Source organism: Vipera berus (assembly GCF_964194415.1).
Source record: "Vipera berus genome assembly, chromosome: 3".
Lineage (NCBI taxonomy): Eukaryota > Metazoa > Chordata > Lepidosauria > Squamata > Viperidae > Vipera > Vipera berus.
Window position 1 is genome coordinate 55661108 of NC_138204.1, and position 23904 is coordinate 55685011.

General features: G+C 39.1%; 1 protein-coding gene across 5 annotated transcripts in view; it reads left to right on the forward strand.

The window, feature by feature from the left end:
- PTPRF (protein tyrosine phosphatase receptor type F) overlaps positions 1 to 23904 on the forward strand; it is a 528476-nt gene that overhangs the window by 218963 nt on the left and 285609 nt on the right. Inside the window, exon 4 of one of the 5 annotated variants that reach the window (XM_081322273.1) lies at positions 20847 to 20986. The exons of 3 other annotated variants lie outside the window; for them this stretch is intronic. The gene's annotated coding sequence lies outside the window, so the exon portion shown is untranslated. Of the gene's footprint in view, positions 1 to 5606; positions 5614 to 20846; positions 20987 to 23904 lie in introns of those variants that run through there. One more of the 5 variants, XM_081322274.1, reaches the window with a different exon arrangement.

Sequence of the window (23904 nt, forward strand, 5' to 3'; positions counted from 1 at the left end):
AAAACTGTTCTGCATTTTGACCTTTTGTAAATATTCCAAGTTTTGCATCTCCTAGAGAGAATTGGTGAGATTCTCAAATTAAGACATACAGAATCTTAACGGCCAAACTGACATTTTGCTAGACCTTGCTGGTTGAGTACCTGAACTTGATTAGTTTTCTAATGGTCTCGTTTTGCTGAGCCTGAGACACCAGTGATCATTGTAGTTAGTTTTCTGTGAAGTGAAGTGATTGCACTGCAAAACTCTTTCCAATTAAAAGGTGATGGTATTCAGGTAATGGAAAGTTGTTTTATTGCCCCCATCCATTGACATCCGTGGAAATAGTAAGTCTTTAAGAAAGTGATATAATTTGCATTTTTACAGCATTTTTATTTTCTATAGCAAATATTAATCTTAAAAAAATGAAAGCAATCTCTTATTTGTTGAGATGAACGTGGGTGACAGAAAACACTGATCAGCAAAGTATCCCATGCATTACTGAGAAATTTATGACAGCCAGAAATGATTTGCTTCCAAAATAGGACAGAACTATTAAAGATAGCATTGTCCCTGAGGTAAAACACTTATTTTCAAATATCAACCCTAACCTTAGCAAGGATATCATAGCAATGAGGACAACAGACAAAAATAATTGTAAAATATAAAGGATACATATCAGATACCTTGATGGGTAATACTTTTTAAAATATCTAGAATACAAATCTAGAACGTTGAAAGAGCTAACTAGAAATGTCACAATTGGAGTTTGGGTATTATTTTTGTTGATAGAGGCTGACGACCTTGCTTGGTGATTCTTAAATTCCTGTCTGTACAGAAGCTACTCCCGATTGTGTCTCCATACTTGGCCCAGAATCCCACATCTGAATTACAGCATTTGTTTGGCTTTCAAGCAAACAGAAAATACATTGCTTAATTATTCATTGCAGATGCATTGTTTCAGGAAATTAAGGCATAAAGAAACAAGTAATATTGTTACTGAAGGAAGTGATGAAACTAAAAGTGGAAGGAGTTAGAGTGGCGTTTCCGAAATATCAGGGGCTCTTCCTCAGAAATATATTTAACACCTTCTGAAAATAATTGGTTAATTCGTTCAACTCTTTAAGGCTTCTCACATCACACCTTATGAATAGTGTTGTATTAGCTTGTAAGTTAGATTTAATTTGTTACTTAAATTATCACATTGGAAAAATGTGAGAAGCCCCCCCTCCATTGTTTATTCTCAATGAATTTCTAGATTTATTTATTTATTATTTATTTATTTTATTAATGGGACTTATATCCCGCCCTATCTCCCGAAGGACTCAGGGCGGCTAACAACAATAACATATAATAAGTACAGAAATTAAGATAAAATTAAAATTAAAGCCATCTGTGCAATAAATTAAAATTAAAAATTAAAAAGAAATTAAAAATTGTAAACATAATTAAAATGCCTGTCAGTCCAGGTCAGCCAGGTGGAAAAGGAGTGTTTTGAGGCTGCGGCAAAAGGACCGGAGATCTTGGGCCATCCGAAGCTCAGGGGGGAGCTGATTCCATAGGACTGGCGCTCCCACAGAGAAGGCCCTTCCCCTGGGGTTCACCAGCCGACATTGTCTAACCGACGGTACCCTGAGGAGGCCTTCTCTGTGTGAGCGTACTGGGCGATGGGAATTCGTTCCCGGTAGCAGATGGTCCTGCAAGTATCCCGGGCCTAAGCCATGTAGAGCTTTAAAGGTAAGTACCAGCACCTTAAATCTCACCCGGAGGGCAACCGGTAACCAATGCAGCTCATGGAGCAGAGGTGTTATATGGGAGTATCGGGGAGCTCCCATCACTACCCGTGCAGCCGCATTCTGCACCAGCTGAAGCCTCCGGGTGGTTTTCAAGAGCAGCCCCATGTAGAGAGCATTGCAGTAGTCTATACGGGAGGTAACGAGTGCGTGGGTGACTGTACTTAGGGCATCTCGGTCCAGAAAGGGGCGCAATTGGTATATTAGGCGAATCTGGGCAAATGCCCCCCTTGCTATGACTCCAATATGATCTTCAAAACTGAGTCATGAATCTAGGAGGACGCCCAGATTGCGTGCTCTATCAACGGGAGGTAACATCTCTCCTCCTATAATCAAAGATGGAACCTCTTGGACTAAACGAGATGACGGTATGTAAAGCCACTCAGTCTTGGCCGGGTTGAGCCAAAGCCTGTTCTTTCCCATCCAAATCTGTACCGCTTCCAGGTAACAGGACATCACATCGAGGGCATCACTGGGTTGGTTCGGGGTGGAGATGAAAAGCTGGGTATCATCAGCATATTGATGATACTTCACCCCGAAGCCATGGATGATCTCTCCCAGCGGCTTCATATAGATGTTGAACAGGAGGGGCGAGAGCACCGACCCCTGAGGCACTCCACAACTAAGGGGCCTAGGGCTTGACCTCTGCCCCCCTGCTAACACCGTCCGCGAACGGCCCGAGAGGTAGGAGAACCACCGCAGAACGGTGCCTCCCACTCCCAACCCCTCAAGACGACGCAGTAAGATACCGTGGTCGATGGTATCAAAAGCCGCTGAGAGATCTAATAGGACCAGGACAGAGGAATAACCTCTATCTCGGGCCCGCCAGAGATCATTCACCAGCGCGACCAATGCCGTCTCCGTGCTATACCCGGGTCTGAAACCCGATTGGTACGGATCCAGATACTCAGCTTCCTCCAGGACCAAAGGGAGCTGCCGTGCCACCACGCTCTCAATGACCTTCGCAAGAAAGCGAAGGTTGGAGACAGGACAGAAGTTGTTTAAAATAGCTGGATCCAATGCAGGTTTCTTAAGGAGGGGCCTTACCACCGCCTCTTTCAAGGCGGCAGGGAAGTACCCTTCACTCAGTGAGGCATTGATAACTGCTAGGAGCCAGCCTCGTGTAACCTCCCGAGATGCATAGACCAGCCAGGAGGGACACGGGTCCAACAAACATGTGGCGGCACTTAGTTTCCCCATGATCTTGTCCACTTCATCCGGAGTCACAGGATCAAACTCTTCCCAAATGTTCTCGGCCAAATTCATCGTTTTCCTCTCGTCAGATACTGCCCAGTCAGAGTCCAGACCAGCCCGAATCTGAGTAATTTTGTCCACCAGATATTTACTAAATTCCTCAGCCCGTCCTCGTACGGGGTCCTCTCCCGTCCCTTGATTTAAAAGGGAGCAGACCACTCTAAATAGGGCGGCCGGGCGGTTATCTGCGGACGCAATGAGGGTGGTGAAGTAAGCGCGCTTTGCTACCTTCATTGCCACAAGATAAGATCTAGAAAAGGATCTTAACTGTGTTCGGTCAGACTCGGACCGACTGGTTCTCCAAATGCTCTCTAGGCCCCTTCTCCGGCGTTTCATCTCCCGCAGGTCCTTGGAGAACCAAGGAGCGAGTCGGGACCTGCGCCAGGTCAGAGGCCGCAAAGGGACAACGCGGTCGAGAGCCTCCGAAGCAGCCTGTTGCCAGGCATTAACTAAGGACTCGACCGGGCTGTGGGAGAGGGAGGTGGGAATCAATCCAAGCGCCATCTGGAATTTATCTGGGTCCATCAGGCGCCTGGGGCGGAACCATCTGGTCGGTTCCGCCTCCTGACAGCGGGGGGTGACGTGACAGAGGCCCAACCGCAGGAGATAATGGTCTGTCCATGAAAGGGGTTGAGATGTTGGAGTAACCCCACCCAGCCCATTAAGCCATTGCCCAGAGATAAAAATAAGATCAGGCATGTTTCCTCCCTCGTGAGTCGGGTCCTGAATAATTTGGGTCAGGTCCATGGCCGTCATGGAAGCCATGAACTCTCGGGCCACCTCCGATGCACTGCCCAGGGAAGGTAGATTAAAGTCTCCCAGAACCATAAGTCTTGGAAATTCAACCGCCAATCCTGAGAGGGCGTCAAGTAGCCTGGGTAGAACCGTTCCTGTGCAGCTTGGAGAGAGGTATACCAGAAGTAGGCCCAACTGACCACCAGGACTCCACCTTAAGAGGAGGGATTCACATCCGTCTATCTGAGGGGTAGTGGCCTCCCGCGGATGGAGGGTCTCTCTGATAACGACCGCGACACCACCTCCCCTACCCTGAGCTCGAGGTTGATGCAGCACATGGAAACCTGGAGGGCATAAATCAGTCAGAGGGACCCCTCCCTCCAGGCCCAACCAGGTTTCCGTGATGCACGCCAGGTCTGCGTCTTCCTCGATCAAATCATGGATGAGGGGAGCTTTATTAAACAACAGACCTGGCATTAAAATAGATCAGCCTGAGCTCAGGTGTCTGCCCTCCCTCTTCCCCAGGACAGCAGGTGAGAGCCAGAGGGTCGGAGCGCGCCACAGCTCGAAAATAGCAGGGGCGTGATCTCAGATTACGATATGGCCCTCTGCTCATCCATCTGCTGCCATTCCCAATCACCGTGGGGATCGGTATCCCTACCCCATCCCCCTGGGTCCCAAGACTCTCCCCGGCCCTCATATTGCCGCGGCCGTTGGCCAACCTAGACTGAGACAGGTCCGGTAGGATCTTCCTCTCATTGAGGGTGACAAACTCACACTTCATTATTAACATCCTTGAATATTTTGGAGATGTTGAATTCTGGTTGGTAAATTCCCACCAGGAGAGGCTTATAATTTTTAAAGGAGGGAAGGTGGTTTTACCTTTCCATCCCCCACTATTGAGCTCTTAATCAAGGGGAGAAAAATAATCAGTTCTAGGAATTTCCAGCTGTTCTTAATAGCAAAGCCTGTATGGAATAATTGGATTGCACAGTACTTTAAGAAAATATTTGTATTTTAATCTTATTTTCTGATACTGCAGTTTACAATCTTGGAATATTTGTTGCCTCTCTCATAATACCACCACACAAATGGTTTTGCTTTGAAATAGACTTGCTTCCCTCTGAAACAATTTCTACAAATTTGAAGCAAGCAACGTCTTTTGTTTTTCCTGATATGCCATCCATATAAAATATAGGGAAAAAATCTGTATTTAATCCCAGAAGACAAAAGGAACAAGATACAAAGTGTACAGAACATATGAGGACAGCTCATTGAGGATCGCACTAGAATTGCTGTAACACTCTCCCATCCAAAGGAGAGCAAAGCATTAATTTTACACAAGAGAAAATATAATTGCGATGAGAAGAATGATAAAGTGCATTGTCAGTAATGTTAAGAAGCATTTAATTAGGCTTAATGGAAATAGTTGTGTTTGTTATCAAAATACATTTACATCACTGTTTAATAGTTTTTAATTGTATGAGTCATGTTTCTTGTGAGATGGGGAGAGATAGATAGATAGATAGATAGATAGATAGATAGATAGATAGATAGATAGACAGACAGACAGACAGACAGATAGATAGATAGATGATAGATAATCCCAAGTTTAATTTAACATATAGTACTTTATAGCTTTCTGCACATGCTGTTTCTTTGTGATACAGCGTTTTTATAAAGTGGCTTGTGCATGTAGCAAACATAGGAAATCAAGTTACTAGGATTTATGACTAGATCCTCATATATTGAAAAACTGGGTTTAACTTTCTATCTTCTTCAGGATTTCTCTTTCTGGATCTATAAACAACTCTGACAAACAGTGATGATTTCCAATCAATCAAATTTATCCCAAGTATGCAAACTATTTTATTATATATTTCTGGACTGTTTTCTTGTGCTGAAACATCTCAAAGCAATTTACAATAAAAACCAGCAGTAAAATGCATAATAATTAATTAGAATATTATAAAACAATTTACCATTAAAAAACCAAAACATACTTATTAAAAACAGGTGAGGAAACACTTCCAACATTCATGTTGGAAAGGCCTGCTTGATAAAGTCAGGTTTCAGTAGGGAAATTAAAAATAATAATAATGGGAATCTCCTAAATTTCAGAAGGGTGTGCCTTCTGGAGAGTAAGCACCACCTTTGGTATGGCTACCAAAATGTGCAACAGGTCCTGCCCTCAAGATCCTGGCCACTAGCCCAGTCTACAGTTAATCCTCGACTTACAACCATGATTAGGACCAGAAATTCTGTTAATGCAAATTCTGTTACAATCCGTTTTTTGCCATGTGGTTAAGTGCACAGCCATTATGGGAATCCAGCTTTTCCCATTGATTTTGCTCATCGGAAATCGGTTGGGAAAGTTGCAAATAGGGATCACATGATCCTGGTATGCTGCAACTGTCATAAAAACATGCCAATTCCAAATACCCAAATTTTGATCATGTGACCATGGGGATTCTGTGACAGGAGTAGGTGTGAAGACTGGCCATGTCAGTTTTTTCAGTGCCGTTTTAACTGGTCATGAAATGAATAGTTGTAAGTTGAGGGTTACCAGCTGATGGAGCTGAATATATGTATCACTGTCTAATGTGACCCTGTGTGGGGAAGCATTGATGTTTGTGTTATTTTTACTTCAGAATGTTCTCCTAAAGATGCAATTTCATTAGGTAGATAATGATAGGAAATCGTTTCCCTCTGTCCTATTAAGAAGTGATGTCAGGTTCCTGACTGTTACTTATTTAAACCAGAGTGACTACTAGTCACTAGCCTTTCTAGAAACAAGACAGATTTTTGCATTTCTGAGTTGTTAGACAATAACTCAACATTCTAAACAATTATTGATCTACACACATTCTAGAGAAAGAATATTCTAAATAGTCCTCACTAGTGGAATAGATTGTTGCCTCATTAAAAATAATTCAGAAATCCATAGTTATTAAATAATAATTTTATGAAAAGTTAGTTAAAAAGATAAAAAAATTGCAAAGTAAAAAAAAGTCTAAAAAGAAAAAAACAGTGCAGAAATGAAAGAAAAATAGAAAAGAAAGAAAAAAAATAAGAATATAGTAAATAAAGGAAAAGAACTATATAGAGATAACTTCTCCCTTCATCACAGCAAGTATAAACCATTTTAGTAACATCCAGTGGCGTAGCGTGGGTTGTCAGCACCCGGGGCAAGGCAAGTAATTTGCACCCCCCCTCCACAGTGGGCGGTGACCCGGCGGCTCGGATCGGATTTGCACAGCCAGCACTGCAGTGAGAGAGAGTGAGTGAGCCAGGCAGGGGCAGAGAGCTGCGAGTGCGAGCGCGTCCCCCCCCAGATGTTGCGCCCGGTGCGGCCGACCCCCCTGCACCCCCCACGCTACGCCACTGGTAACATCACCTTTTAAAATACAATAGATGACTTCTTATTTCCACATTCCATCTTTTATCTATAAACAGATCATAAAAGCCTCCTGTTTAGTCTTGATAAATAGAAGTCCATTAAGAGAGATAAAAACATCTATTTTAACCTTGATCAAATAAATTTACTTTATATTTTTTCCTTTTACTTTAACAATCTTGATCTTTAGTCCCTTCAAATAATGTCTTAGAACTTGATTTCTTTTCATTTTTACTTTGTCCTGTCTCACAAAAGTCTTCAAAGCTTTAACAAGTATTTTTTGTAAACCCAGTAGGTCACTCTCTTGGTTAGTTGTTTGTGTATCGCTTTTAATTGGGATTCTTTGAGGTTGTGTGTGTGGGGGGGTGTGGGTGGAAGGGAGATATTAACTGACATAGGTTCATAATCATCATGGAGAACATGAAATCCTCATCTGCCCCATCTGAGAATGTCAGCATTAACACTGCAGTCCATCATCACCTTAGCTATTTCATGAAGAAAAAAGACTGATAGACCCTGGCGTTTGGGTCACTTAAACAGCAACAGTAAATATTCAAATATGGAACATGTGGTTGGAAAGATGAAATTTCTATAGTCATAGAGTACAGTGAGAGTACAGAACGTCCTCGACTTTCAGCCATTTGTTTAGTGACTGAAGTTACAGTGGCACTGAAAAAGTGACTTAAGACCAGTCCTTAGACGTAAGACCATTGCAGTGTCTCCATGATCACATGATCAAACTTTTGGCACTTGGCAACAGGCATATATTTACAAAGGTTGCAGTATCCCAGGATCACATGGTCGCCATTTGTGACCTTCCAATTTGCTTCCAACAAGTGAAGTCAATGAGGGAAGCCAGAGTCACTTAACAACCGTGTGATTCACTTAACAGTTGGGGTAATTCAGTCAACAACTGTGGTAAAAGTTGTAAAATGGGGTGTGACTTAATAATTGCCTCACTTAGCAAGAGAACTTCTGGTCCCATTTGGGGTTGTAATTTGATAACCACCTGTAATGTACTCCCTCTTCTGTCAGTCAGTTTGCTCTGATACATGCTAGATCATCCTTTTCAGCCAGGATTTAGCGTGATAAGAGCCTGCTTGGTATATAAATAGTTTTCAACTTAACACCCACAAGTGGGACTGGAAGGTCTATTGGTAAATGAGGCAGTTAAACTGAGTTGTGCACAATTTTATAATCTTTTTTGCCACAGTTCTTAAATGAGTCATGCCAGCAAATCTGGCTTCCCCATTGACTATTCGTTGGAAGCCAGCTCAGAAAGTTGGAAATGGAGATCACATGACCTCAGAATGATGCGACTTTTATAAATACATGCGGGTTGCCAGGTGTCCAAATTTTGATCTTGTGACCATGTGTATTGTCTTCTTATGAGATGCTTTTTCTTCTTCTTCTACTTCCCAGTCTGTTCTCCAGCCCAGGTACTAACCAGATGCAAGATTACTGAAAATTTAAAATTTAATCCAAAAATAAAATTATAACTGTTAAATAACTGTTCAAACTGTTAGACTTATTTATATGAATAATTGAAAAGACTTTTCATAGTCAGTAAAGAATTCTACAAAGTTCTGTTTGGACAATTTTACTTTGTTCGTAGACAGTATTTATCATCATACAGGGTCGTCCTCACATAGTAAATGGGAATGGATTTTTTTCATCACCAAACAATGCAGTTGTAAAGTGCAGCATCCTGTTACTGCATCACTATTGATGGTAATCCCAGAAGTCTCATTTCTGTTACAAAGCAAGGATGACCAAGGATGGCTCACGTTACTTCAGCTTCTGACTGTTTGCTGGCTTCCAACAAACAAAATGGGGAAACCGGCAGGAAGTCACAAGTCCTGGGTAGTTCGCAAGAAGCCCAGTTTTTGGGTGAGTACTATGATGTGGCTCTTAATAGGTAGGTGAGGTGAGCATGACCAGGCAGGGACATGTCCTGCACAGTGTTGGAAGGCACTCAATGGCACCTGTTGGTATGAGCACAGCTGGGTAGGCAGGTGTATGCTATGTAGTGTATGGGTGGGTAGGGGCTGTGGTATGCACATGCTGCAGATTATGTAGTACTTGTTTTCCATTGCCAGACTCCTCAGGAGGAAAAGTGGCAGGAGCAACAGAGACTTACAGGAACTATTTATGACTTTCCCTACCAGTTTCTCCATTGTCTTTGCTTGTGGGAAGTTGTCAGGTTGTAAGTGATTGTCATGTGAGGTCATGGGATGCTGAAATTATTGTAATTACAAGCCAGTTGCCAAGCACCCATGTTACTGAGGGCACTGGGATTGCTGGAACTTTGAAGGCCCATCATATGTATCACTTATTCAGCAGCATCATAATTTTGAATGGTCACTGCACGAGTGATTGTTAACTGAGGACTATCTCTAATTCAGAAACTCTAAGGAGACTATCAACATTTAATTAAGGTATCAACATTTAATTAAGGTGTTCTTAATGAAGATGTTACAGAGTATGTTACTGTGCTGTGTACTTCTTATAAAGGGAAATCCATCCCTGCTTTGGGATTAATATGCTAACACTAAAACTAAAGTAACAATTTTTAGAAATAAAGTAGTAGAGCTGGGTTTCCTGAACATTTTAAAGATTCTGTGAGATAATTGCTTTAAGAGCAACCCACATAGAGATTCTTTCTGGTCATAATTCTTCATAATTCTTGTAAGCCGCCCTGAGTCTTCGGAGAAGGGCGGGATATAAATGGAATTAAAATAAATAAATAAATAAATAAATAATATAGGCAGTGAAACTTCTGTTGTTTCATGATTCCACTGCTAATATTAGGATAGCAGAAATAGGAAGAAGAGATAGATCAGAAAAGACTTTAGATCAAAATTCTTCTAATTATGCTGATGTGCTCCTGGAAATGCATGTGTACGTGTACAGCTGTATATATATTCCTACTGGGGAAGAAAAGTATGGAGGACAAACAGCTGGAAAAGAAAATAATGAGGGAAAAGACTAGGTTTTTTCTCTGCTAATAGAAACCTATCACTCTTTATATTTGGCCATTTCTCCTTGCCTTAACAGCTATTGCTTTGTTTTCAGTTTCTGTATTTTAATTCACCATGATTAATTCAATTGCTAATGAAAGCTTTATATATCCCTATAAAGCAGACATGTGAAACACAAGGCCCGGGGGCCAGATCCGGCCCGCAAAGTGGTTTCATGCGGCCTGCGAAGCCATCCTGGAAACAGTGAGGGAATGGCCCCCACTGCCTTGGCCCTGGCCCAGAGACCCTCCTTCTGCCAGAGACCCTCAGATCTGTCCCACTCCTGGCCAGGCCCCCATAGGCACCCTTGATGCGAACGATGTAGAGCTGGCCATGCCCACCCAGTAGGCCATACGCACTCTAGCCACGCCTACCCAGTAGGCCACGCCCACCCTGGCCATACCCACCCGGCCCCCTGAGGGCAACTGCAATGCTGATGCGGCCCTCAATGAAATTGAGTTTGATACCCCTGCTATAAAGGGATTCAACTTGTCATAGGTACTGGTTTTTGAAACACTATAAAATGTGACTATTCCCGTCTATAGCAATTGCATAAAAGTATAACTGTAAGCTTCTCACAAAACCCAAAGGCTATACTGTTAAGGTGGATTACTCTGGTAAAATATTTTGTGAAGCTCTTGTATAAATGGCCTGTATATGTGTGATGCTTTAGAAAGGCTTAAATCCTGTGTTTGACACAAAGAGCTTCAGAAAATGCCTGAATACTTCAGCTCCTTAATCTCAGCAATCATGACACAATAGAAATGATTATTTTACACAGAACCTAAAGTCTGTCTTCTAGAATATTTGTATGTGTATCCTAATAATATTAGAAAACATAATTGTAAGTGTTGAAAGATATATATATTTGGCAATAGATGACTCAATAAGGTTGGGTGGAACAATGATGTCATTATAATGACCCAATATTTCTCTGTTCTCCTACTCTCTTTGGAATAATGAGGAGGAGGAGGAGGAGGACAACAACAACAACAACAATAATAATAGTAATAAAGTTGGAAGGGACCTTGGAGGTCATCTAGTCCAATCCCCCCTGCTCAGGCAAGAAAGCCTATACCATTTCAGACAAATGGCTGTCTAGTCTCTTCTTAAAAACTTCCAGTGTTGGAGCATTCACAGCTTCTGGAGGCAGGTTGTCAGTAAGTGTTTATCAACACTTATTGACTAGCACTGATGATGTTACCTAGTAAGGGTAATGAAATGTCTGCAAGAAAACAAGCAAGCTCAGACAGCAGCAAGGACCCCTCATGTCAGCCCTGAGCTACAAACATTCTCCTTCATTGTTACTCTTTATCTGTGTAATCATGAATCTGTTCTGGCCAGTAGAGGACCATTTCACTATGACTATCTCTTCACCTTATAGTTCTAGGAACAAAAAGCAGGAGAGCTACAGAAGATATTTTATCTTTTTTTTCCCCTCTTGTCACCATTTACCCATGGCATAGCTGTCTTTAGTTCCTTTCCAAATTGTCCTTAAATCGCAATGTGTGGCATTTTCCCCCCCTTCTGCCTCCTGCCCCTAGTGGACTGAGTTTAATATTTCAACAACATTTTATTTACTTTGGAGAGTGAGTTCCGTAATGAATGACTAAAGATATAAATATAAAAATGAATTTTCGTTACCTGTAAAAGACATATTTTAGAGACTGAGGAGCAAGAGAAAAATGTTGCTCAGAATTGCTGAAGATGCTATGCTGGCAGATTTCCTAGGGCAAATATAATTCATATTAATGTGAGAGGCTGTTTTTCAGCAGAGGGAACCTATACATTTTTTTTCCTTTAATTTGTCTACTTCAGGTTTTGTTTTACATTCTTAGATAATAGTATTTTTTTCTCAGAAAATTTGTTTTACTCAAAATAAAAATCCATTGGTTCTAGAATTTTGCATTTTACAGCAATATATAAATTTATTTCTCATGATTATATGCAAAAAATATGTGGTTTATACAGAATCATTTAAGAGCCATGATAATTTACCTAATACATATTTTAAAAAGTATATTTAATCAGTTTGGAAGAGTTATTTTTTTTATCTGGCGAGAAAAATACACAAATCTAAGTGCTATTAAAAATACTTGGTTTAGTGTCTATGCTTACAATGGCATTGAGTTCTCAAAGCAAAAACAAAAGCCAATTTAAAATGATGCAAGCAAAACTAACTTTGTAAGGCAGCCTCTGTGTTGAAACTGACAGTGTCCTGACACTGTCCCTGTTATTTTCTACACAAGTTCAGCAACTAAAATCTGACAGATGTTTTTTAAGAGAAATAATATCAACAAGCTTTTTTTCAGAAAAAAATGTGGCAGCTGAGACTTCAGGTTGAGATTAATAAAAGTTTGGTTAATATGGCAAAACTTGTTTTTGCAATCAAATCTTTAGGAGACCCAGTCATGATAGGTGTTCTCTAGTAAAAATATTTGATAGCTGAATTGTAATATGGATTACAATAATATATTACCAGCAGATCCCTTGCCCAAGATAACATTTTGGGAGTGTTATGAATGACAACTTGGAAGCCTAAAATTTATTGTCAGCCATCCTACATGCCATCCTGGAGAAAATGTAGAATCCACATCTTTGTGAGGAAGAGATGCTGTTGATCATGTATTTAGAGAATTATGAAGGTCTTAGATACAGCAGCCCTTTCTTATGGATTGAGGCTGACTGATTATTGTGGATGTAGCAATTCTTCGTAGCAGACTAGCACCATCTTGTGATCTGCCTGGAGCAATGAAATTCCCTTTTAAAACTGGTATTTTCTGGTAATTGAAAAGCTCTATATTCATCTCCTTTAACAGAAAATGCTGGCATTTAAATATTTGAAGTTATTATAGTTTTCTCTTGTTTAAATAAAATTTCATTTTGTTTATCAGTTAGAACCCATGTACAGGTAGCATTCAAACTAATTTGTAACTCAGACAATATAAATACTTTGACACATTCCATTCTGGATGGAAATCACTTTGTGACAATACACTTTGTACTGTATTGTCCTCCAATACACTAATCCCAATGGAGTGTGAACAGATTAACGCATTATTCAAGCAAAGTGCTAGGAATATTAATCTGTAAAGAGACCTCTATCAGGCTTCATCCTACATAATCTCAGGAAGACAACAATAAAAAAGTTGGGCCTGCTTCATACATGTTTATAATAGTGTCCTAAAACATCAAAAAAGCTTTTTTACATTGACTTATTACAGCTGGGCTTGTTCTTATGTTGGGAAAATTGAGACATTAGGAGAACCTTATTTTAAGGCAGAGGTCCCTAGCCTTTGAGCTGCAGCCCACTACCGGTGGCCCACTGGCCACCATTGCCACGAGTGTTGCACAGGCAGCGGCAGTGCCGTTAGTATCATGTGGGTGACGGTGTTGCCATGCACTTTGTGTGAGCAGCACAAGCGCTGTGAGTGGCAAGTGGGTGGTGGCACACCATACACAGGCGGTGGGGTGGCATTGCCATGAACCTTGTGTGGGCAGCAGCAGCGCGGCAAGCGGGCCATAGTGTGGTCCTTACACAGGACGGCAGAGTGATCCTCGTGCTGGTGGCAGCATCTCTGTGGCCCACGCCACGATCCTCACACAGGGTGGTGGCACGATCCTCACCCCGAGGAATAGCATTTCTGTGAGCCTGGAAGTGGTGGGACCACAAGTTGTACTTGAACTGCATGATTCAAGTACACTGATTCATTGCACATGCATGAATTTCCAGAAAAGAAAGTGGTAACTAAGGTAACAGGAAAAGTGCAGATTTTAAACATCAGTAAATCCCATCCATCTCCAGAATGAATTCTATTGAGAATAATTATACAATTGCCCTGTAGCAGGACACATAAACTCTAAAAACCTGTCAGTGATTTGTGCTGTTTCTTTCTAATTCTTGCCGATTCCTACATCAACTATTTTTGAATATATCTTTCATGAATACCAGATCATCTGGAATTTTTTATCTCCACCCCCTCTTCTCTCTCTCTCTCTCTCTCTCTCTCTCTCTCTCTCTCTCTCTCTCTCTCTCTCTCTCTCTTTGTGTGTGTGTGTGTGTGTGTGTGTGTGTAAGAGAGTTGTGTTTTATTCTGCTTTTGTTATTATACTTAATATAATGTCTTTGGAAGCCCACGAATAATCCCTAACAAGATACACATTTGAATGTTTGAGCCAGATCAGTATTTGAGATTTATATATCCCAGATCCATCACCTCATTATTCCCTGTCCACATTCACCCAGATACTTTTTTGTATGTCTCTTCTCTTGTAATATTAGAGCTCCCATTCCTTCTTTGTGGTCTGTTCAGCTCTGAATTCCGTGCCTGTACCTAATGTAATTCAGGAAGCTTCTAAAGCTCAAAAAAGAGTTTTGCATTCTAAGCACCTCTCCTAATCATACAAATGTTTTCAGCATATCCAGCTTTTGATGGCAACAAGGGAAGCATCAGAAACTGTTCTCAAATAAAGAGAGAACAACAGATTTTTCCATATGTTTTTTCCTTTATTAGTTTATTCTGTTTGTCATTTCCCTCTTAATTTATAATTTATTGTTTTGATGATTAGTTTCTTTTTCCTTTATATCTTTGGTGTATTTGGCATTTTTAATCATCCTCAAAGTTCTGTATTCCAAAAGATAGTAGTCGTATGCAACGGCATTTCTTCTTAAGGGAAACAGAAAAATTAATATGCAACAAATTCAATTTTCTGCTTCCCTGGCTTGATCTAAGTGACCCCATTAAAACTTGAAGAAGAAAGCCAGAAGGATGTATCATAAAATGGTGACATTTTAGACCAACCTCCACTTCCTTTCTCTTCTGTATTATCAGAATGTGTAGGTAATTAATGCTGCTTGAATTCCAGATTTCAGTTGTTCTTAGCTAAACCACAAAATGTTAGGTGGAAAGTTGTTAGAGAAACAGTGCCACATAGTCTGTTGAAGAACCTCATAATTTGGCCTGTATTTCAACAAAGAGGAAATCAGAAAAATAGGATATTAAACAGTCTTCGCCAAATATGGTGAATTGGATTGAAAAAGCCAAAGAGAGGGAAAAACTGATAAGTGAAGATAGTGTTGTGCACTAAGAAGTTTTGAATTTTAACAGAATGACATTGCTATAAGGAGGAGGGCATCAGAATTTTCCTTTATCCATGTTTCCTGTTCTTCTTATTTATTTATTTATTTTTATTTTATTTTATTCTTATTTCTTCTCTCTTCTCCCACTTTTAGATTAGGATGTTTAACTTTGTAACTTCAAATGCTTTTAATCATGTAAAAATACAAAACAACCTAAGCTGAGTTGGTTCTTGAAGAATGGGATATAATTTGAGTGTAATGTTCTGACCGTACAGTGAGGAAGTAGACTGAGAAGAGTGGCTGGATAAGTTGTGTTTGGTATGCAGGGGCTAAACTAGTAGTTGTCCTATGAGTATTCTGGGTTTAATAAAGATACGTATTTTGTATCTTGCAGTTAAACTACTAAAGGTTTATTGTGATTGTTTGATATCCTAATGAGGGGCCTGTGTGACTGTGAAATGAGACTGGCACTCCAAAAGCCTGAGTTAGTTGCAACAAAGAGAACATAATCAAATGTCTATAATAGCCATTATCTCATGTATTTGAGCAAGAACTTTGTGAGCAGAGTCAAGCCCTCATAAGACAATGTTGGAAAAGATCTTGAGGCTATGATTCCATGTTCTCTTAAAATAAAGAGCTCAATGCATTGTTTTAAAATTTCTTAGGTTTATACTTTATATTTTTATACTTTACAATTTCTATTACATTATTGATGGAACAGCTATGAAAAGCATATTGTGAAGCCTTGACATCAGTGCCCCCAGTAGAGAAAAAACTTCAAATAAAAACTTGATTTTTTTTTAGCTGTGGCCTTGTTATATCTGTTACAACCGGTTGATGATACGATCATCTGGAAGATTGTAACAAACCATTTATAGGCTACAGTATGTTGGAGAGAAGGCATATTCTTCCTGAACAACTAATAATATAGTGCTGGTAATAGTGGTACACAGGGTGATTCCAATTGAGATTTACATTGCAAGGGTAGCTTTCTCTTGACTGACCTTCTGAACAGAAAAAATATTACTTCCATCTGTTCTGTCATTAGAGAATCCCCTGGAGCTGTCTTTACCACATGCTGCAACAAACAGTGCAACTTATATCAAAGCAGATAGGAGTAAGACAAAACTGCTGAGGCCTTATCAGTGGTCAGAGTCTTATATTCTTTGTAAAGTCGTATTCCCTTGGAATCAATCCCAGGGCCTCTCAGGGTCTAAAGATGGAGGAAGATACCCACTAAAAGCCTTACATTCACTACATTATCTGTGAACAGATGTAGAAACCATATATATGACTGCCTAGACACCATTCGAAGATCTGTAGGAAACTGATCTTTCTTCACATGCTTTCTCCCCTCCTCGCAATTTTGCACAAAGATCAATTATCATTGTTTCAAGTTTCTGGTTTTGATTAGTTAATATCTCTACGACTTCCCTGATCTCAGGGAATTTTTATCAACATAAATTGATAGGTTAAATTGAAAAAAGTGGAGTTGAGTATGCTGGGTCATATGATTAGATTTCAGGCACTTTAAATAAATATCAGATGTAAAGGAGAGACCTCAGCATGCATTTTTACAAATGTAGTAAAGATTCTGTTACTAAATGAATACATAATGAAAGTTTACTTCATTCTAACCCTCTTAAGTATCATGAATGCTATTTTTACTTTACAGCTGTGGAGTACTGAAATAATCTTAAGTATACAGTGCAAAATCCCTCTAAATGTAGGGTTTGAAGCTAATCATCTAGGCATAAAAGAACATTTTTGGCTTCCCTGGCCTCAAATCTTTTACTATATCAGCTGACAATTTTTAGAATTCTTAACCAACACAGGTAGACCCAACATATTTAGTGGGCACAGGTAGTTGGGAAAAGATAATTTAAAGAAACCTCTCACCTGTTAGGAACTTCTATTCACTCTGACTAGCTCACTTTTCAAGCTGATTCTGGCTTTTAGAAAATGGAAGACAATATAGCACCACTGGAACATGATTTTAAACTCTGTAATGAAAAAATGTGAGATTATTTCCCAATCCTGACTTGCACCTAAGTGGGATGGGGATGGAAGTATACATTGCCTAATGCACTGAATATTCTATGAATGCTGTCCAATCCCATATTTGAATTTTGCATTACCCTGAATTGCGTTGTGCCCAATTTTTGCTTGGCAGATTGTTGCAGTTATAATATTAGTGTAATGAACATAGTATCTATCTTAGCAAGACTTCTGTAGTATTGTTCCTGTTCAGGGAAGAATGCTTTCATGCATTTCCACTTGTAAACAACATTCCAGATGGAAGCATGCAAAACTGCAGATTAGTAAAACACAGCCATAGTTATAAGAATCAGTCTTTATACCTTTTATTACAATTTACTGTTGAATTAAATTGTATTATAATTTAGGTGTTGTATGTGATTCTTTGGGGCAATAAACCTAACATCCTTAACATAGAACTCTTCTCTCCGTGTTCAGCCACTGCTTTGGCAGTGTTTTCCAACATCAATCCCTCTTAACTTGAGCTGAAGTAAATCTATTTAAGGTAAACAGATTAACACATTTTTCCATGTCTAACATAAGAACTGAGCTGTTGTCATTTCCCTAAAAGCATTGTATGTGACAGGCCCCAGATGCTGAGCTTCTTAGGACAGCTGCCTGATTTACTTGACTGAATTGGATTTACAGCTGGTGTCGGACTGTTCTTTGTTATGTTTATCTCCCGTCTCTGGGGCTAATCAGATTAGGTGATAGCATTATCTTGCTGACGATCCAATTTCTCCTGAGCTTAGGGTATGGGGTCTTTATAGCATTTTATGGTTTCTGAAGTGGGACTTTTGTGTAATCTGCAAAGGATAGTATCTGTTTCTCCTTGCCCTCTGTGCTGCACTCAAAGAGAAAGATTAGTTATCAATCCAGGCTTCTTTAAATATAATGAGCTACTGTTAGTAAGTTGATTCTAATATAAGGCCACACAGCATCCCCTATCGTATAAAGTTTACATGAATAAAGTTTAAATACGTAATTGAAGAGTAATTGTCAGTATTAAAGAGCAACTAATTCCTCCTCTGAACACTCTTATAATGTGTTTGTTCATATTGATATCTTCCAGATGTTGATCTTTCATCAGTCTTTTTAGAGCCCAAGTGCCATTCTGTTAATCGTACATTAATTTTATAATCTTATCTTGCCTTCCGCAAGCATTTTGCCATATATCTTGACAAAGAATGTGTGAAGTAAATGTGAGCTGATATTACAGTGTTTAGAGTTGTGTGTGTAAGTTCTGTGGCCTACACAAAATACTTAAACTCTAAACTCCACCACAGATTCCTCACCAATCCTGAGTAAAGAATTGACTTGCAGAAAATGGTTGGCTGGGAAACCATACCTATATGGAGCAGGAAATCCTTCAATTTCACACCAGGAAACTGAAATGCAAAGTCCTTAGCTTGGACAGTAATTCATCAGTATCCACTGCAGTGCTGTGAGATAGCAACCTAACAGATTTCTGTCTGTATTGACTGCCTTCTTATGGATGGTCCTAAAGAAACCTGTATTTCCTGCCTCTAGTGCCAAATACAGGTAATCCTCAACTTGCAACCGTTCCTTTAGTGACTGTTCAAAGTTATAAAGGAACTGAAAAGAGTGAGTGGTGACCGTTTTCATACTTACGACTATCACAGCATCTCTGTGGTCACATGATCAGAATTCAGGTGCATGGCAACTGACTTATGTTGGTTGCAGTATCCTGGGATCCTGCAGTCACCTTTGGCAACCTTCTGATAAGCAGAGTCTATGGGAAAGCCAGATTCACTTAACAACCATGCTACTCAGTTAACTGCAGTTATTCACTTAACAACTGTGGGAAGAAAGGTCATAAAATGGGGCAAAACTCAAATGTCTCATTTAACCATAAGAAATTTTGGGCTCATTTGTGGTTGTATGTCAAGGACTGCCTATAGATTTACAATATTGAATGCATGTTAACAACAACAAAAAAGATCTAATAGTGGAATGAAGGACATTTAAAGAGAGCATTTTCTTAATTATTGAAAATTATGGGAAAAGGTGAATGCCTTTAGTTTTGGCTAAAGGCAGGACTTATATACCTTCCTGTCCTAAGGAGGAAAGTCTTTCAGTCCTTCCTCTGCCTCACAGAAGCATAAAGAGCATAGATGCAAAGAGGAGATGGTTACCTATTCCAGTACCGTTAGAGACAGCCTGCCTTCACAATATGCCAAAGCTGCAAGGTTAAACATTTGAATTAATACTTTCTCTCAGGCTCTAGCAGAAGCTCATGGGTTTTGGCACACATGTAACAAGTAGGTCTATCAAACCAGCCTCTTCAATACAGGAAAATATTTTCTTATTATAAAATAAGGTAAATAAACTGGAAAGTGCAAAATTTAGCATCTCCCCTCTGTCTCATATTAGAACTGGGATTTGTAGGACATAGTTTGTCCAGGTAACAGCTTCACACAGAATTATCATATCCTTTAGTCTGTTCTCCAGAGGAACAGGAAAAAGTTAAAAATTGCTCTGTGCTTATTTTCTATGTCTAACAAATCTATTGTGGTCTCTGTACACACTTGGCATATTGCATGTTTCTATTTAATTTGGATTTTCCCTGGGCAGCGTTCTTCTAAATTAGGATAGGCCAGTACCATCTTGTTTTGTCCAGAGCTCTATGTAGTCCTGTATGTGTGACTCTATATTTTTATCTCCTTTGTTTAAACATTCTAGAGTCAGGAGATGGCACTCAATAATTTTTATGATTTCCCCTTTTTATTTCTCAATAACAGCATGGACTGTGAGAGGGGGCTGCTCTCTCACACATGATGATTGATGGGGATGATAGGTAAAAGCATTGCCCTGTAAGATAGGTGGTAGAGTGGTAACTTCCAAGCAGCTATATCAACAGAGTCCTAGAACCAGAGGGTGTGAGGTTCGCTTCCACAGAGTCGGCCTCCTCAGGGTGTCGTCGGCCAGGCAATGCCCGCTTCTTATTTCTTATATTGTTTAATCCTCTTTTAATTTTTGTATTTATATCTTTTAACTTTTTATTGTTGTGAGCCTCCCTGAGTCCTCAGGGAGAAGGGCGGCATATAAATTTAATAAACCTTAAACCTTAACCTTTCACTGTTCGGCCCAGACCTACCATGATAATGCTAAATTATGAAGGAAAATTCTCATGTCTGATGAGAAAGGAAAGGAAGGAGTCGTATGATGTGTCCAAGGACTATTGAAAGAAAGAATAGTTTACAGATAATGACTTCTTGAAGTCTTCACTCTGACATCAGAGATTGTTTAATGATCAGTCATCTTTCAATGATCAGTCACCAAAGGCACTAAAGATAGAGCTAGGATTCAGCAACATTACATCTAAGCGGTCCTAAGTTTTTATTGGTTTGCTTCCTTCAGAGTACTGTTAGAATACTGTTTCCAGAATTGCACAAAACTAACAAAACTCTGGACACACGCTACACTGGCAACACCCCTATATCTCAGTCCTGTGGAGAACTTGGAATAACTAATTTTGCCTAGCATTGACAAGCCAGTATTAGCCCTGATTTGTAAATGTTTCTCCCAAACAGATAAGCCCTTGAGGCACTTTTATATATAAGGTAAACAACGAGCACCTATTGCAACCAGCACCATAACAGTACAGCTGAAGTCTATGAAAACAGTCAGAGTGGAACTAGATCGAGACTTCAGATAGAGATCAAATGACTAAGTAACATTTGCAGAGAAGTATCTATTTTCCATTTTAACAGAATGCATATATGTGGTGTTTCACTGAACACTACAGCTGAGTCAACTGGATTGTGTCAAGAAGAATGGATCCTACATTTGGAGATTTTCATCTATTTTAATGATGAAAATAAAATATTAAATTTAAATTTAAAATTTAATAGAAAATTTAACACTACTCAGAGCAATCTTTCTTGTTTAGTAAGCTGGATTTCTGTGAACATTCTGCAATTTATAGATTAATTTCTTTTCCAGTTGTATTTTTTTTAAAATGTATCTATTAGCATTATAAATAATATTCCCACCCTGTATTACTTTATGGATTGTGACCAAAATATTAATATATTGAATGAAATGGATTAAGGTGTCCTTATAAATAGCCCTTGGCTTACAACTAATTTGCTTAGTAACCATTCAAAATTACAACAGACTTCCTCAGGGCTACTTGCAACTCAGTTCCAATGGTCATATGATTGCATGTCAGCTGCTTGGCAGCTAGCCCACATTTATAGCTGTTTGCAGCAACCTGCAGTTATGTGACCATGTTTTATGACATTTTGGTCAAGAACTGGCATTTACTTCTAGTTTTAAGCAAAAGCATCCCATAGCAAATAATAGATTTGTTGCATGACTATAGCATTTGCTTAGCAACTGCTGCAAAATTGGATCACTCATGACAGTGACCTGCTTGATGAACATCATGACTTACGACTGTATCCATTCTGTTTTATGTTGTGTCATGCATAACTGCATGTATTCAGTGTTAGATTACTTATTTGCAAATAAGACCAGTAAACAATAATCCCATAATTATAGATTCCTTGCATTAGACCGTTGAGTGGAATTGACAGGCATCAAGTAAATACCTATATTTATTTTACTTTCTGCCTGCTCTCTTCTGAAGATTCATAGCACATTTTGGAAAAGACGAACGTTCCATTTCCATATTTGTTGTTTTATTTACTGAATTATATGTTGTTCCAATAATATTTCCATGTGCAGCATTTTTTAAAAGATTTTTTTTATCCTGCCATTATTATATTATAAATAACTCAAGGCAGTGAACATACCTGATACTCCTTCCTCCTTCTTCCTGTGAGGTGAGCTGAGCTGAAAGAGTGACTGGCCCAAAGTCATCATGCTGGTTTTCATGCCTGAGGCAGGATTAAATTTTGTTTCCTGATTTCTAGCTTGGTGCCTTAAACATAACACCAAACTGGCTCTCAGTTTAAAGTTCTAGATTATATAACAACTGTTCTGTTTTCCGTGTTTATCTCTTGTTCCCAATATTTTGCATACTGATCCTTCTGATAATAAGCTAGCATTAAACTATGAAACAGTATAAATTGTAAGAAATGGGACATGAATGATACTATCATGGTAACGTTATACACTCTGAAGGTGTGAGAAAAAAGTCAAATTAATCTGGAACACTACTAATGTATGCAGGTTATACAAAACTAAAGTCAAGGACAAAAAAATAATTGGTCCTAATTTTTTTCTTTGGAGTAAAATCTATTCTTCTAGAAGAAAAGCTTCTGTCTAGGATGTTGATTCTCTGGAACCTCTGCTTGATAATGCCACTTGGAAATAGTGGCTCTGTAGTTCTATTCATTAGGTTATGAATAGGGTCAAGAATCTTAATTAATTTTTCCTCACCAACTTTGACTTCTTATCTTGACTGAAATATATTTAATATTTGGAGTATTTATTTTGGCAATTGTGTTGAAATTATTCTGTACCTGGAAACAAAGAGAGGTTAACTGTTTGAAATTAATGATTTTTAAACAAAAAAAATTCTGGGTTCATATAGTGCCATCTCTGAGATCCAAAAGAAATGAGCTCTTAACTCTTCTGGAAATTTTCCAAGCCGGTGTATGCAGATGCAGTTAACTCTGTGTTAAAGCCAGACTGACTTGGAACCCTACTAAGAGACATTTCCCAGTTCAGTGCTATAAAATTAATTCCTGAAATAGCAGCATAGATAAGAGGAAATCATGCAGGAGTGAAAGACTGATTATAAGCTGCGTTTTCACATGTTCATTACATGCAGTGAAAATATATGAAGCAATTTAGAAAAGTCAAGATAAGGAACAAGAATTTTGATTCATATCCAACTTAACAAAAGATCTTTTTCAGCTACCTTCCAGATTTTCTGCTAATTTCTGAAATTTATTTTTTTATTTTTTTTTAATTCCATTTATAATAATTTGGTACTGTTCTCCAGAGTGTGAGTTGCATTGGTACAAGTCTACTCATGGATGCATGAGAGAATATTTCTATCTTACCATTATTAAGTACAATTACAAATGCAAATTTGCAGAATTAAGTAGAGTGAATTGTAAACAGATTATTTCAAATATTCTAGCATTTGTGAGCTATTTTAGTTTCTTACTAGTTATACTTGTCTCAAGTTTATATATGTGTATGACAACTGATTTATAAACTTGTAAAGAAATCATAAACAGTTCTTCAAAAAAGAGCTAATTCTAATAGAATTATTGCATAAGATTTTAACACAAAAAAGTACCGGTAATAATACACCAAGAAAAATGTTCTTCTGCTTTGGATTGGGAATATTTACAGTTCATTTTCCTAAATGTGTTTCCTTTGTTATGGGGTGCTTGTGTTAGAGAAATGCAAGTTAAAGCAGGTATGGTGAAATGAATTGGGCTCATGGGCTACATTAATTTCCCCGCTTCTCCCCAGCATAACCCAATGGGTTCGGTTAATTAATTGATTAATGTGTTAGGAACATAGCTCTATGAAGAGGAAGTTTTACCTTCTCTCTGTACTCCTGTAATGGTGTGTGGAAATGAGCTGGGGGGCAGATGTTACTTAGGGAACGATCAGACGAGGGGGGAGCCCACATCTGTATAAGAGCAGAGAAAGAAACTCAGA